Raw genomic sequence first — 16,449 nt, forward strand, 5'->3', positions numbered from 1 at the left:
GTGCATATGCTTAACCACCTGAGCCCCGGACCAATTTGCAGCTAAAAGACCAGGCCCCTTTTTGCGATTCAGCACTGCGTCACTTTAACTGACAATTGCGCGGTCATGCGACGTGGCTCCCAAACAAGATTGGCGACTTTTTTCCCCCACAAATAGAGCTTTCTTTTGGTGGTATTTGATCACCTCTGCGGTTTTTACTTTTTGCGTTATGAACAAAAATAGAGCGACAATTTAGAAAAAAATTCAATATTTTTTACTTTTTGCTATAATAAATATCCCCCCAAAAAATCTATAAAAATTTTTTTTTTCCTCAGTTTAGGCCGATACGTATTCTTCTACATATTTTTGCTAAAAAAAAATCGCAATTAGCGATTATTGATTGGTTTGCGCAAAAGTTATAGCGTTTACAAAATAGGGGATAGTTTTATATATATATATTTTTTTACTAGTAATGGCGACGATCAGCAATTTTTATTGTGACTGCGACATTATGGTGGACACATCGGACATTTTTGACACATTTTTGGGACCATTGTCATTTATACAGCAATCAGTGCTATTTAAATGCACTGATTCCTGTGTAAATGACACTGGCAGTGAAGGAGTTAACCACTAGGGGGCGGGGATGGGTTAAGTGTGTGTGTGTGTTTTTTTTTTTTTAACTGTAGGGGGGCGTGGCTTGGCGTCTGAGGTCAATGATCGTCTTTCCCTATAACAGGGAACAGATGATCAGTGACCGACTCAGTAGGAAGCACGGGGAGAGGTTTGTTTACACAGACCTCTCCTCGTTCTTCAGCTCTGTGACCTGATCGCGGGACAACAGCGGCGTTCGGGTCTGCTGGTCCCGCGGCCACGGAGCTCAGGACGGCACGCTTCCGACCCACGGCTGGGCACTTAAAGAGCAATGTACAGGTACGTGCTTGTGCCCAGCCCTGCCATTCTGCCGATGTATATGTGCAGGAGGCGGTCCTTAAGCGGTTAATGTATGTTTGATGCATAGGCTATCACACACTGGGGTCAAACGTTTTCTTGCCCCCCCCCCCCCCCATACAGTTTCGCTCTCCACCTGCTCTGAGACATACAATAAATAGCAGCTAGACTTAAAAGCAGTTTACTGTATCAGATCAGGAAGCAATTGCGATTGGTTGCCAGAGGTTACAGTGTATCATTACCTTTACTGACTGGTTGCTAGAGGTTACATCACACATTACGGCTCACTGATTAGTTGCTAGATGTTACAGCACATGATTTCTGCTTGTTGATTGGTTTGCTTGAGATTATTGTACAGTAATACTGCTCACTGATTGGTTGCTAGAGGTTACAACACATCATCTCCTCACTGCAGGGGGCATGATATACATATGAATGCTGCCTTTATTTACATATCTATGCCGCTGGGTGCAGCTATTTAGATATGAATGCCGGTTATTTACATGTAAACACAGGGTCGGTCTGCAGGTGAGTAATCTGTACACAACAATAGGGCAGACCTAGGCAGCATTAATAGCAGCACTTTACACTGAGATATCAGGACAAAGCAAGGGACTAAAACTTCAAGGGCCAAAGGAATTTCAACTGGGATAGTTGGCAAGTATGAGGCAGCTGCTTTGGGCCCCACAACAATGACAAGGCCCAGGGCAGCTGCCCCTTTTGCCCTGCCTTAAAGACGGCCCTGACTGGGGTTTATTTACTAAAGCTGGAGAGTGCAAAATCAGACTCAATTCTTCATAGAAACCAATCAGCTTCTTACATCAGCTTGTTCAATTAAGCTTTGGCAATAAAACCTGGAAGGTGATTGGTTTCAATGCAGAAGTGAGCTTGATTTTGCACTCTCCAGCTTTAGTAAATAAACCCCATTGTGGATCAGTAGAAGCAATTCTAGTTCACACACATCCTGTACATATAGTTGATTTTATTTATTCAGTATCCTAATTTTCTGCACAACCTTACAATACGCTGAAATGACAAGAGTAATTTTATTAGCTATTATGCCAGAAGTGACAGAAGAGAACAACACAACACATTTATAAAATTTTAATTTTCTCAAGTCATTACAAAAGAAATGAGGTGAAAAACAAAAAGATGATTTCAGAGTGGGTGGAACAAAGATAAAAAGCATTTGAGTGCCATTCTGTACGAATAAACTTTGTTTTAATATTCAGTGGTAAGTCAGCTCCTGAGCAGAGTGTTAGCGGGGTAGGTAAAGCTATTCTCTCCCACTTGACAGCTGTTAAATGTCATTGTATATTTAACACATTTATTAACTTGTTGCAGAGATAATTAGTTTGGCTTTCTCGTCACCTTTTTGCTTGACTACTGTGAAGGAGGTCAACTCCCCATGTCTGCTGGGTCTGCAGTAGAAGCTGCCTGCTTCTGAGGAGATATAATATCGTTACAAAGGTGAAGGCCACAGGCTAAGTAGTAATGCCATCCAGCAAACTTAACAACTGTGCTAAAGTCAAAAGGAAATGTGTCCAGTGTACCCTTATTTGAGTTGTATGTGATCGACTGCACTAAAGAGCCACAGAGCTCCTAACATGGAAGATGGTTGGGTATGCTTTCTGAAACAATGCTGTGTAAATCTTTTTATTTTTATATAATGATTATGAAGTAAGTTGTACTAATAGGCATGCATGTTATTCATAGCTCTATGTTTTTTAGATGCATTTAATCAGAGGTGTAGCTTGAAGCTAGTGGGTTGCAATGCAAAGTTATGACCTGGGGCCACCCACTACCACCCATCGCTTCCACCCCGTGCCAAGATACTCCCATCAGGCACCAAGATACTCCAAGTTACTCCGAGTGGCTAATGAGTTATTTCAGATCTTTATTTACACATTGAGAGGGTAATTCAAAAGATTTTGGAGGAACTGTCCACATTTTGACATACCTCTCCAATTCTTTGGAATACCTGGAGCAACCTTTGAGAGGTGGAGAACTACCTGAACAACATGAAAGAGATCAAAGATTACTGGGATTCGGCACCAGTTAGTATGGCAGTGGACAGTGTGTGGACAGTGTGTGGACAGTGAGTGGACAGTGAGTGGACAGTGAGTGGACAGTGAGTGGACAGTGAGTGGACAGTGAGTGGACAGTGTGTGGACAGTGAGTGGACAGTGAGTGGACAGTGTGTGGACAGTGTGTGGACAGTGAGTGGACAGTGTGTGGACAGTGTGTGGACAGTGAGTGGACAGTGAGTGGACAGTGTGTGGACAGTGTGTGGACAGTGAGTGGACAGTGAGTGGACAGTGAGTGGACAGTGTGTGGACAGTGAGTGGACAGTGAGTGGACAGTGTGTGGACAGTGTGTGGACAGTGAGTGGACAGTGAGTGGACAGTGTGTGGACAGTGTGTGGATAGTGAGTGGACAGTGTGTGGAGAGTGAGTGGACAGTGTGTGGACAGTGTCAGTAAAGAAGTGGACATATCAATAGGGCAGAGGTTGGTGTCAGTAGAGCAGTCAACAGTGTCAGTCAGTAGAGCAGTGAACAATATTAGTATTTTTTTGTTATTTTATTTTATTATTATTTTTTACCTTTTAATTTACAATTTTATGTTTTACATTTTTTTAGCAGTGCTGTTGAAGGGCTTTGGTGAAATATCAGGTGTCTAAACATATCAGGTGTCTAAACAGACAGAAAAAGGGACTGAGGGCAGGGATTCCCCTTTTTCAGTGAATGAAGGGGAAGGGCTCTGTGCTGAGTGGCTTACAGTTAATTCACAAACTGAAGCATAGGAAACTAGGAATAGTAAGTTTCATATGCTTTGGTTAAGAATGAACACAATGAGTGATCAGTACAGATCACTCACTGTATTCATTCAGAAAAGGAAGGGCCCAGTAAATTACATAATTACCGGCCCCTTCCCCGCTCTCCATCCTGAAACAGTAGCACAAATGGGGTGCAGGCAGTAGAAATAAGAATAACTTGGACAGGAGGGGCAGCATATACAGGATCTGATCCCCTCCATTTTTCTCATGCTGAATGCTGGTGGGAGGGAAAGGAGAAGTAGCAGGCTTTCAGCAGCTGCAGGAGGAAAATGGAGGGGATCAGTTCCTGTATATATGGCATATCTCTATAAATGATGGGGCTACCAGCAGGAGCCTTGGAAGTCAAAAGAAGAATGTGTTATACTGTGGAATCATTTTCTGTATATGCACCCCCCCCCCCCCCCCCCGCCTCTTCTGTCCAGGCGTAAAACTGAATGTGACAAAGAGACCACAAGGGCCCCCTGGAGCATGGGGTGGGGTTGCTATTGCAACTCCTGATATTGTGCCAGTGTATTTAATAAATTTGGGATTTTATATATAGCCTGTTCTCTACATTAGTACTCACCTCAAGCAATTATTATTTGGTTAAGATACTACTCCTTTCAAACGATTTAGCGATTGGCAACTGTAGAGGTAATACTTTTTTCAGGTTTTTGGTTCAAAGCTATATAATTATATTCAATGTTTCCAGTTGTGTACATGTGCAGCATATATTTTTTCAATATAGTGGTCCTTGTAGATATATCAAGTTTTTTTTGTCATTATCAACAGTTGTACTGTAAGTCTTCAAAGTGTATTGGCACATTAGTATCAACTTTTTTCTATCTGTAATTAACAGCAAGGTTCCTACAGTGGGCATGTACAGAAACACCTTCCCAGCCCACTGCACACACAGCTTTCACACTGGCTGCTGGGGAAGGGGCATAAAAAACGGATGGCTAAGCCCCCCAAAATTGTGAAATTACAGCCTAACAGCGCTGTACACATGCTGTGCCTATGACGCTTTGCTTAGTTACCACTAAGGATGAGCTCAAGTGTGTTTGCAACCCCCACGTGCAGAGCCCGCCAGGAAGTCAGCCCTGCACAGCGCTAATCACAGGAAGTGAGACATTTTCCCGATCCGCGGCTGCAGAGATGGAGAAATGTCTCACTGCCTGTGATTAGCGCTGTGCAGTGCCGACTTCCTGGCAGGCTCTGCACATGGGGGTTGCAAACACGCCTGAGATCATCCTTAATTCCTGCAGAATTTTTGCAGTTCAGCTGTAGAGCGCACCGGCTGTCAAACTCGCCCTTTGAGATCAATGGGGCTGCACTGCAACCACAAGCCAAATGCTTGGCTGGCATTTGCGGTGCGGCATGCAATGTAAAATTGCTGTTCGGTAATAAAAAAAAATTAAAAATGAAAAAGCAGACATCAGGAGGTGGCTATAGCACCTTCTAAGCGCCTGCCAGACACTGTTATACTTCCCTCTGAGGGCAGTAAGCATTTCCAGGCTTTGAAAGTGCCCAATATGTTCTTGATCAACAAAATAGACACAAAGGCAAGTGGGATGTGGTGGTGCACTATAGCAAGACCTTAATGAAAGCATGAACAAGTGGGGCATGTTCCTTGTGATTACAAGGATCTATTTGACTAATACATACCTTACTAATAGGTCAAAGGGGTTACTCTGAATCATTGCAAGTGGCGTTGAGCATTTCCAGTGCCTTGGGAATGTAATTATGCCAGCTTTGCATGCTGTGTGGCACTGAACATCCTGTCTTGAAGGCTTACCAATTCACCAAACCTCCCTACTTTTTGAGATGAAAATGAGGGACACCTTTTAGTATAAGGTATATAGACATAGGACACACCAAACCATGCACCTAGTTATGTAGACTTTGAATAATTAATATGCAAAACATGATTGGTTAACCCCCCCAGTGCAATACTTTATTGGCTAGCTACAGTATATGCTATACTGCAGTATAAGACTTCTCGTAACTAAAATCTTTTATAGAGGTCTATACATGAGACCAAAAAGGACAAATGAGGAGGAAATAGGGGCAAATGATTTGGTTCCAAAAGAGAGACAAGCCCTCCAAATCAGGAATTGAGAGCTATGGGGGTTATTTATGAAAGACAAATCCACTTTGCACTACAAGTGCAGTCGCTGTAGATCCAAGGGGGACATGCAAGGAAATAAAAAACAGCATTTTAGCTTGCACATGATTGGATAATAAAATCAGCAGGGCTTCCACTCATTTCAGATCTACCCCTTATATTTACAGTGACTGCACTTCCAAGTGTACTTTCAGTGCAATTTCAAGTGTACTTTGCACTTATAGTGCAAAGTGGATTTGCTTTTTGTAAATAACCCCCTATGTGTGAACATTGGACCAGGTGGAACAAATCCACAACAGTCCACAGTCAACATCTGAATGCTGTAGATTGGCCTGATTTGCTTTGGATGTGGGTTCACAGAATCCAGTTTGCACATAAATAATTCAAGACTCAGAAAAAAAAGTCCTGCTTATTGTTTCATTAAACCGAACTAACATATATGTAACTAGTTGACTTTCTAAAGAATATCGTAAAGCCCAGACCTCAGAAGGCTACCGTTAGGAACGTTTTATAGTACATCCTATAGATGACGTGTTTTTAAGTACTTAGCTGTTCTGATGTATAATTCATATCGCCTCCTGGCTGTATCAGAAGTCAGAGTCTTGGTGGGAGTCCTTTGTTTCTCTGCATTCCTAAATGTATTATTTATACATTGACTCTTTGCCAAATCACCACAGAGCCTCATTAGTTGTTTTACTGAGATTGGAGTTGGTTCTTTTGTTACAGGTATCTATAGTATGAATGAGGCACATGGCCTCAAAACAACAGTTTTATTATAAGGGAAACATTGAAGAGCTAATAGTATACACACATACACACATCCATACTATTCATATCAAAGATCAAGTTTGTTAGGTTGGTAGGGTTAAACCTAACCATGAAGCAACTGTAGTGCAAAACACATAAAAAAAAGCCCCAACCAAAGGCTTTATGGCCACTCACCCCTCAAATTTTACCCCCTACCCACCCAGCTTGTAGCCCCCACTTGCTGTATTTTATTTTTATGCGTTTTAATACTGACCTTTTTCACGTTGGTCATGTGATACTGCAGGGTCCTCTCACCCTCATCTCTAACCTGAGAAGTCCTCACTAAAGCTGGCTACACATTATACAATTTGATTGTACAATTTTCCTTTAGATTTACAAAAAACTTATACTATGAGGTCAAACCTAAGCACTTTCAAATTGTATGCAATCAGGCAGGCCAGTGCACTACATAGTTGAAGGTAAATCTAAAGGAAATTGAACAAGAAAATGGTATAATATGTAGCCAGCTTTAATAGAGAGCGCACTGCTGAAAAAGTACATTAGCATTGCTGTCTGCACCAGTGAATTGTGAGTACAAAGTGCCTTTGCTGCATTCCGTCATGGGGCATGGCTATGATGTTCTGCACTTACATTATGTCCTCAATCTTCCTGGTTAAATGACATTGGGTGTCATTCAACCTAGAATACTGAGGACATCTTGTGGCAAAGGTAAGGTACTGCAGGGGACCACATTGAAGATGAGTGTTGCAGTCTAAGCCCTTGTACACACGGTCGGACATTCTGACAACAAAATCCGTCGTTTTTTTTCTGACGGATTTTGTCCGAAACTGGTGTTGCATGCACACGGTCGGACAAAGTTGTCGGAAAATCTGATCGTTCAGAACGTGATGAGGTTATTTCGTTACAACGGGACTACGTTCAGACTAGTAGCCAATAGCTTTGGTCTCGTAATTTGATCTGAGCATGCGGGGCACTTTGTCCGATCGGAATTCTCTACAAACAAAGTCCGATCAGATCATGTTGTCAGAAAATGTTTATATCCAGCTCTCAAACTTTGTTGGTCTGACATTCCGATGGAAAAAGTCAGATGAAGCCCACACACGGTCGGATTATCTGACAACACGGTCCGATCGGACATTTTCCGTCGGAATTTCCGACCGTGTGTACAAGGGCTTAAACATATTTGTCAGACTTTTGTAATTTTTTTCTTGTAGGTTCCTAACCACTGATACATGTGAAAGCCTAACCCCAAAAGACTGAGATATTAACATTTTTAATACAAAGAGGGGTAAATAAACCTTTTACAAACCAATGTTGGCCTAAACTTTCTTCTACCTCATAGAACCAGAATTTTTCATCCTGTCATTTCTGCTAAATTCAGGCCTCTTTAACACGGGGCATATCAATATGTCCACCTGTGTGAGTGCTGTCTTCACCCACACCAGATTCACATGAAATTCACAGATGTTCCATGCATCAGCGTGCAGCAAGACCCATTCATGTGATTAGGAATGCAGTTGGTGCATGGACACAGCCGCTGGTCCTAATATGACATTCATGCAGGTGCGGATGTGTGTCCCTGAATGCAGACAACTTTATTTCAACAACTCAATCCAGCCCTACAAGCTTGAACATAAAGTACAGTAGATGTAAACCTTAAAGCTAAAGTTTAGGTAAGATTAGGTTTGGCTTGGACCAATGTACATATGTATATGTCATACTTTTGGAATTTCCACTAGCTTCTAGGTCCGGTGCTATGTGGCTGCCCTGCTGCATACTGGACACAGAAGGTTGTTCGCCTGGCATGGACCCCATTCAGTGAATACTTTGCATTTTCTCAATGAATTGACTGAACGAGGTAGCGATCGTGATGTCACGGCCTCATCCCTCCACCTCATCCATTTAGAGAGTGTTGCATTCATTAAAGAAATGCAAAGTGTTCCCTGAATGGCGCCCACGCTGAGAATAACCTCCTGTGTTCACAATGCATCAGGGCTGCCGCTTGGCACATGGAGATCACTGTAGTAGTGGTGGTGTCTACTAGAGCAGTGGTCATCAACCCTGTCCTCAGGGCCCACTAACAGGCCAGGTTTGCAAGATAACTGAAATACATCACATGTGATATCATTTGCTGCTCAGTGATTGCAGTATTCTAGTCTGCATCTCCCCAGGGTAATACATAAAACCTGGCCTGTTAGTGGGCCCTGAGGACAGGGTTGATGACCACTGTACTAGAGTCATTTCCAGCTTACACTGGGATACTGCGGGTATGGCACATACATACTGTACCTCCAATGGTCCACGCTAGACCAATATAATTATGTAAAAATGGCCGTACCTAACTTACCTAAACTGTACTTACCTAAACTTTAGCTTTAGGGTTTATATAGACTATATTTTATGTTCAAGCTTGTGGGGCTGTATTGAGTGGATTATATGCATAGCTCCCAACTGTCCCCGATTTGAGGGACTGTTCCTGATTTGGAGCAATGTCCCTCTGTTCCTCATTACTTCTCATTTGTCCCTCATTTTGGTCTTATCTATATAGCTGTATATAAAATGCACTTTTTATCTATCAAAAAGTGTTTTCCAGCACTAAACCTTTCATCTGATTTCTAAAGTGCTGCATTTGTAAATTCCAAAAGCCAATATAAAGGAATAGTAGTGGTAAAATAAAAGCACTTGTGGGTTTAGCCAATCTTGTTTTTTCTCCTTTAAAGGGGCGTGACAAGGGGTGTGTCCTATAACTGCATGCTTTTTGCCGATAGGTGTCCCTCATTCCCATTTCAAAAAGTTGGGAGGTATGCTACATGCAAAGTGCAATTTTACAAATATGTTGATTTCTACTCATGTGTTGTTCTGGTTTTACAGATTTTCTGATGAAATATAAAATTCAATCAGCCATTAGAATACCCTCAGACTAAACTAGTCTGGATAGTATATCCCCAGCCATATTATGACTCTTGTTTTTCTTATATAGCCACATGGCCTTGAGTTTCTGGCCTCTCTAAATATGGCAATGTTTATATTCGCCTGCTTGAGAAGTAATGATCGTCTCTTCCTTGATACCGGGGCAGTTCTGCGCTGTCACATCACATTTTCAGTGTATGATGTTACTGCCCTTTCTGCATATGACTAAACGCAGAACAAGGGATCTCACTCTAGCAGGTGATGATACTGGAAGGTGTGAGGCTGCGATTCAGCCATCTGCTTTGTATTCAGTTCCTGTCATCTCAGGCATAGAAAAAACTTTTCACAGGTCAGACTGGCTGTGGGAGCACATTAGGTTCTAAATAAAAAGTTCCTCAGAAACATTATGTGTTGGGTTTGGCTGAGGCAACTTATTCATGTCATAATTTTATATATATTTTATATATAAATATAGCGCACAATGCGAACTGAATCGCCTCTCTCTCTCTCTCTCTCTCTCTCTCTCTCTCTCTCTCTCTATATATATATATATATATATATATATATATATATATATATATATACAGTATCTCGCAAAAGTGAGTACACCCCTCACATTTTTGTAAAATATTTTATATTTTATTATATCTTTTCATGCGACAAAAACTGAAAAAATGACACGTAATGTAAAGTAGTGAATGTACAGCTTGTATAACAGTCAATTTGCTGTCCTCTCAAAATAACTCAACACACAAACATTAATGTCTAAACTGCTGGCAACAAAGGTTAGTACACCCCTAAGTGAAAATGTCCACATTGGGCCCAAAGTGTCAATATTTTGTGTGGCTACCATTATTTTCCAGCACTGCCTTAACCCTCTTGAGCATGGAGTTCACCAGAGCTTCACAGGTTGCCACTGGAGTCCTCTTACACTCCTCCATGACAACATCATGGAGCTGGTGGCTGTTAGAGACCTTGCGTTCCCCCACCTTCCGTTTGAGGATGCCCCCCAGCTCAATAGGATTTAGGTCTGGAGACATGCTTGACCAGTCCATCACCTTTACCCTCAGCTTCTTTAGCAAAGCAGTGGTCATCTTGGAGGTGTGCTTGGGGTCATTATCATTTTGGAATACTGCCCTGCGGACCATGCTCTGCTTCAGTATGTCACAGTACATGTTGGCTTTCATGGTTCCCTCAATGAACTGTAGCTCCCCAGTGCTGGCAACACTCATACAGCCCCAGACCATGACACTCCCACCACCATGCTTGACTGTAGACAAGACACACTTGTCTTTGTACTCCTCACCTGGTTGCCACCACACACGCTTGACACCATCTGAACCTAATAAGTTTATCTCAGTCTCATCAGACCACAGGACATGGTTCCAGTAATCCATGTCCTTAGTCTGCGTGTCTTCAGCAAACTGTTTGAGGGCTTTCTTGTGCATCATCTTTAGAAGAGGCTTCCTTCTGGGATGACAGCCATGCAGACCAATTTGATGCAGTGTGTGGCGTATGATCTGAGCACTGACAGATGTACCCCCCACCCCTTCAACCTCTGCAGCAATGCTGGCAGCACTTATACGTCAATTTCCCAAAGACAACCTCTGGATATGATGCGGAGCATGTGCACTCAACTTCTTTGATTGACCATGATGAGGCCTGTTCTGAGTAGCATCTGTCCTGTTAAACAGCTGTATGGTCTTGGCCACCATCCTGCAGCTCAGTTTCAGGGTCTTGGCAATCTTCTTCTAGCCTAGGACATCTCTAGTTAGATCAACAATTCTTTTTTTAAGATCCTCAGAGAGTTCTTTGCTATGAGGTGCCATGTTGAACTTCCAGTGACCAGTATGAGAGAGTGAGAGCGATAACACCAAATTTAACACACCTGCTCTCTATTCACACCTGAGACCTTGTAACACTAACGAGTTACATGACTTTGGGGAGGGAAAATGGCTAATTTTGCCCAATTTGGACATTTTCACATAGGGGTGTACTCACTTTTGTTGCCAGTGGTTTAGACATTAATGGCTGTGTGTTGAGTTATTTTGAAAGGACAGCAAATTTACATTGTTATACAAGCTGTACACTCACTACTTTACATTGTAGCAAAGTGTAATTTCTTCAGTGTTGTCACATGAAAAGATATGTACAAAAATGTGAGGGGTGTACTCACGTCGGTGAGATACTGTATTGAATGCAAAATCAGTCAGCGCAAAACAAAAACTTTCTGTTTAAAGTATACGTAACGGAGCAGCTGAACACTAAAGGTAAATATAACAAAAACCTCAAAGAAACATCATAAACAGAGCAGTGCAGAGCTGAAACAAACCCCCCTATTAGTACTATATTAAGTCTCTCGAGATAAACAACAACATAAAAATGAAAATGATACAAAGTGAATGAACAGTCTATGATGGTACTGATCGACAATCCTTCATTCTTCTCAGTGGATAGAATGCATACTGATATCCTTAATCACCAGAAAACAGGTGCTCCCACCACCAGACAGCCAAACCACTCACCTTAAAGAATTTACCCCTGACTGAACAGAATTTCAGGTCTGGTATGGATATTAAGGGGAACCCTGCATCAAATTTTAAAAAAAATTGACGTGGGGTCCCCCTAAAAATCCATACCAGACCCTTTATCCGACCTGGCAGGCCACAGGAAAAGAGGGGGGGGACGAGAGAGCGCCCCCCTTCCTGAACCTTACCAGGCCACATGCCCTCAACATTGGGAGGATGCTTTGGGGGTCTGTGACCCCTCAAAGCACCATGTCCCCATGTTGATGGGGACAAGGGCCTCATCCCCACAACCCTGGCCAGTGGTTGTGGGGGTCTGCGGGCGGGGGGCTTATCAGAATCTGGAAGCCCCCTTTAACAAGGGGACCCCCAGATCCCGGCCCCCCCTGTTTGAAATTGTAAGGGGTACAAAAGTACCCCTACCATTTCACAAAGAAAGTGTAAAAAATAGTTAAATAAGACAAACACACTTTTGAAAAAGTCCTTTATTAATAATAACAAATAAATAAAAAAAGATTCCAGTGGTGGTAATCCACTCTTGCTATCCAGCGATGGACAATCATCTCTCCAGCGATGGCTGATCTGATCCAGCGCAGCGAATCCTTCCATCTTCTGTCTCCACGGAGGAGACACTGCGGGTTCTTATATGCGGATGGTGGGGCCACCTGTCACCTGACCCCAGTGGCTGCACCTGACAGCCGATCCAAAGATCAGCTGGTGTGCCGACATCGTGACTTTCAATAAACGCACACTCAAATGTCCCAGGATCCAGCGATGTGGCCACCCGAACTGCCGATTCTCTCCCTCTCCCTTCCCCGACATTACAACTGTGGGCACCTGACTGTGACAGCTTGTGGCTTCACAGCCGGGTGCGCGCTGTGCCTCCTGAATAGTCAAGCAATCTGGGAAATGTGATGTGTCCCAGAAGATTGCAGGACGGGAGGGGGAAAGGAGAGCTTCCGCTTTGATTGCCTAGGTACCCGCTCCCCCCCAATAAAAATGACAGGCCAAATGTGGCATAGGAGTAGTGGGGTGCTTAAATCAGAACTTCCCCTTTTGGGTGGAGTTCTGATTTAAGCCAGCCTTCCCTCTTAGCGATCCTTTTGAATGTTACCAGAAAGGCTTTGGGGTCATCATCAGCTGTCTTCTTGGACAAGAAGCAACCACTATGAATGGTTGAGGAGTTATAAAGAGCTTCTGCATTTTTTGGCAGACTTGTATTTGTTCTTGCATCATCCAATTATATGCAAGCAAAAAAACACTTTTTTTTTTTTTTTAACATTCTCCTTGCATGTTATTGGATATTCTTTGTAAAGTAAAGCTTCATTTACTAAGCAGTGCACAGTCTAATCGCCTTTAAAAAATCTACCCCTTGATCTGTCTGCCCCCATAGTGGCTATGGGTCTCAGCTAATTCATGTGGTGGACGTAGAGGTTCCAGAATGTATACTACAAGAGCAAAGAGGAAAAACTGCGCTACGGAGTGAGAATGATATTGGTCGGAAGCTGCAATTCAGATGTACACCAAAAATACACAAAACAGAAAAGAAAAAATAGAACTGCGCTAACCTCAAATTCCCAAAGTGAATGGGATATGTGTGTGTGCTAAACCCACAGTATAAACCTTGGTGTCTTAATGTCTCTAAGGCCACCTCAAAAAATATAGTGCATACTATTATATATACAAATATGTAAAATTAAATACAAAGATAAGGCACAAGTGCGTGTCAATGATGTGAGTCACCCAAACACAGTACAGATTGTATAGATCTCTGTGTATATACCCCTAAAAATAAAGAATGAAAGTTTTCTTAAAACTGAAAAGGTGCATAAAATAAATTACCAAGAAAAATATTTTGAAAAACTCTATGTAATGTCCATATGATTATATGACAAGTTATTGCTGTAAAGTGTCCATATGGTAAATAAACACCAGTGAAGAAAAACTTTGTATGAATAGCTGAATTGGAAGTGCACAAATTAATAATCTTCTCCAGGAGTATAATGTGCTTTTCCCATCACCAAATGAATGAATTGGCTCCTTACCAGATCCGAGCGACCCCCCGTTACAGAGGGTCACCACAGGCAAAAACAATCAAAGGATATCCGGGTAGCGGTTCCCCCTCAGGCGATCCCAAATCTTTCACACAATAGGGCTATGGCTGTTGCTCCACATGTCACTCCCAACTCAACGTGGTATCACATAGGGAAAAACATAGGTTTCAGATAGTGTAAAACCAATGATTTTAATTTGCAAGTAACGAACGTATACACTTACATAAAAGACTTTAAAAGCAGGCTCAAAACAGAAGCGTGCACCGGCCGGACACACGCCAACGCAGAGACCAACCCGTCCTTCCTGGTCTAAAACGAACGAACACGACTGGGGTGACGTCGACACGTTCACACCGCCCTACGCGTTTCGTAATAATTTACGTCATCCAGGGGCACGGGCGGCGTGCGACGTCACCCCTTTTATAACCAACAACATAACCAAGCCTCGCTTTGGGTCAGCGGCCATCTTAGATGTCATATAGGCGTTAGAAATCAATGACCATGGACCAAGCCTCACTCTCGATCCACGGACGTCATATGCGTATATATCCCCAACGAACGTCCTATAATTATGGACCAAACCTCGTTCCCCAACGAACGTCCTATAATTATGGACCAAGCCTCGCTTTCAGGCAATGGCCATATTGGAAAAAAGACATGGCAAATTAGCCCTTATTATAAAAATACCTTTCCTGTGTCCAAAAACAAACCGGAACACAAGTCCCGAACATGCAATGGAGACACGGAATAAGGTCTACCAATACTGGACCGAACACAAAAATGAAAAGTTTTCTTTATTATAATTAATATATATAAAAAATATAAAAAAATATTTTTTTAATACAAAACAGGTATATATATATATATATCCAAACGAGGGGACAGCGCAATTAAGAACTGTACATTCCCTGCCCAAAAGGTCTGCGTCATTCCTTCCCACAGATCTTGCTAAGTTGTAAACTGGGCATATGTGAACTAACAAAAACATGAAAACCCGGAGCGTCCCAATGTATGGAATTGAAATACAAAAAATACAAAATAGAGCATGAACTTGGATAAAAAGTAAAATGAGTGAAATAGAAATAAAAATAAAAATAAAAATGAGATGAGGTGAAGTATCCCAGATTAGTATAGAGATACACCAAAATAATTGATGTGTTCACATCTCCATCAAGTTAATATGAAAAACAGGGCAACATGTATTCCCAGTTCCTCACTCCCTCACAGGTGCCCTGAAAACTGGCCTTGGGCATCCCCAACAGATGTTGAGGAATGTAACTAAATGTGAATCCCCACATCCAGAGGGCCGGCTGACCCAAAACTAGGCCTACCTCCCGGCAGAGGCCATAGAGAGTGGAGAAGGACAAGGAGATATTCTACAATAACGTGTACCAAAACCATAATAGAAACACAGTAGAATAATATTTTACAATAACCAGTACAAAAACCACAGTAAAAAACATAGCATCAGAAAGGATCACCTCAAGAATTATTAATAAAGGCATTTACATCGGTGTCCACATTAAGGCCAAACGGAACATATGTCTTTAATTTGTGGATCCAGGCCATTTCAAGCTTGGATATTTCCCTAACCAGGGACCCACCCCTCCAATGGGGCCTATATTTGTCTAAACCGACAAATAGGGTGCCTGATGGATCTCTCTTATGTGTTTGGTCATAATGTCTGGACACGGGATGTTTGTCAAACCCACGTCTGATGTTGCCTATGTGTTCATTTAGCCTGACGCGAAGTGCCCTCTTGGTCCGCCCTATATATTGGAGGCCACAAGGGCACTGTAAAAGGTAAACCACAGCCTCCGAGGAGCAAGTAATGAAAGATTCTATTTCGTATGTTCTAGTGGTACTTGAGGATACAATGTTAGAAATCTTAGGGCCCCTATGTGAATTCAAAGTGCAAACCTGACAATTTTTGCACTTATAAACATCTATTAGCCCTAGGTGGGTCTTGTACACTAGGGGCAATCTTGCTCCCCAGCGAAGAAGCCCCTTTAAAAATAATTTGTGGTTTATCAGGTAAAACTGTATTCAGAACCTGGTCACTAGTGAGTAAGTGCCAATGTTTTTGGATCAGGTTTCTCACACCGCGATGTTGGACTGAGAAGGTCGTGACAAACGGTACACCACCCTGTATGTTAGCCCTGATGTTTTGTCTATATATACCTGTTTTGTATTAAAAAAATATTTTTTTATATATTTTATATATATTAATTATAATAAAGAAAACTTTTCATTTTTGTGTTTCGGTCCAGTATTGGTAGACCTTATTCCGTGTCTCCATTGCATGTTCGGGACTTGTGTTC

General features: G+C 42.2%; 1 protein-coding gene across 1 annotated transcript in view; it reads left to right on the forward strand.

The window, feature by feature from the left end:
- Window positions 1-16,449, forward strand: part of LOC143927142 (uncharacterized) — a 565,755-nt gene that overhangs the window by 405,981 nt on the left and 143,325 nt on the right. The gene's annotated exons all lie outside the window — the stretch shown is intronic.

This window comes from Lithobates pipiens, unplaced genomic scaffold (genome assembly GCF_037356315.1).
Source record: "Lithobates pipiens isolate NorthernLeopardFrog02 unplaced genomic scaffold, aLitPip1_a1.2 Scaffold_23, whole genome shotgun sequence".
In the NCBI taxonomy this organism is placed as follows: Eukaryota; Metazoa; Chordata; class Amphibia; order Anura; family Ranidae; genus Lithobates; species Lithobates pipiens.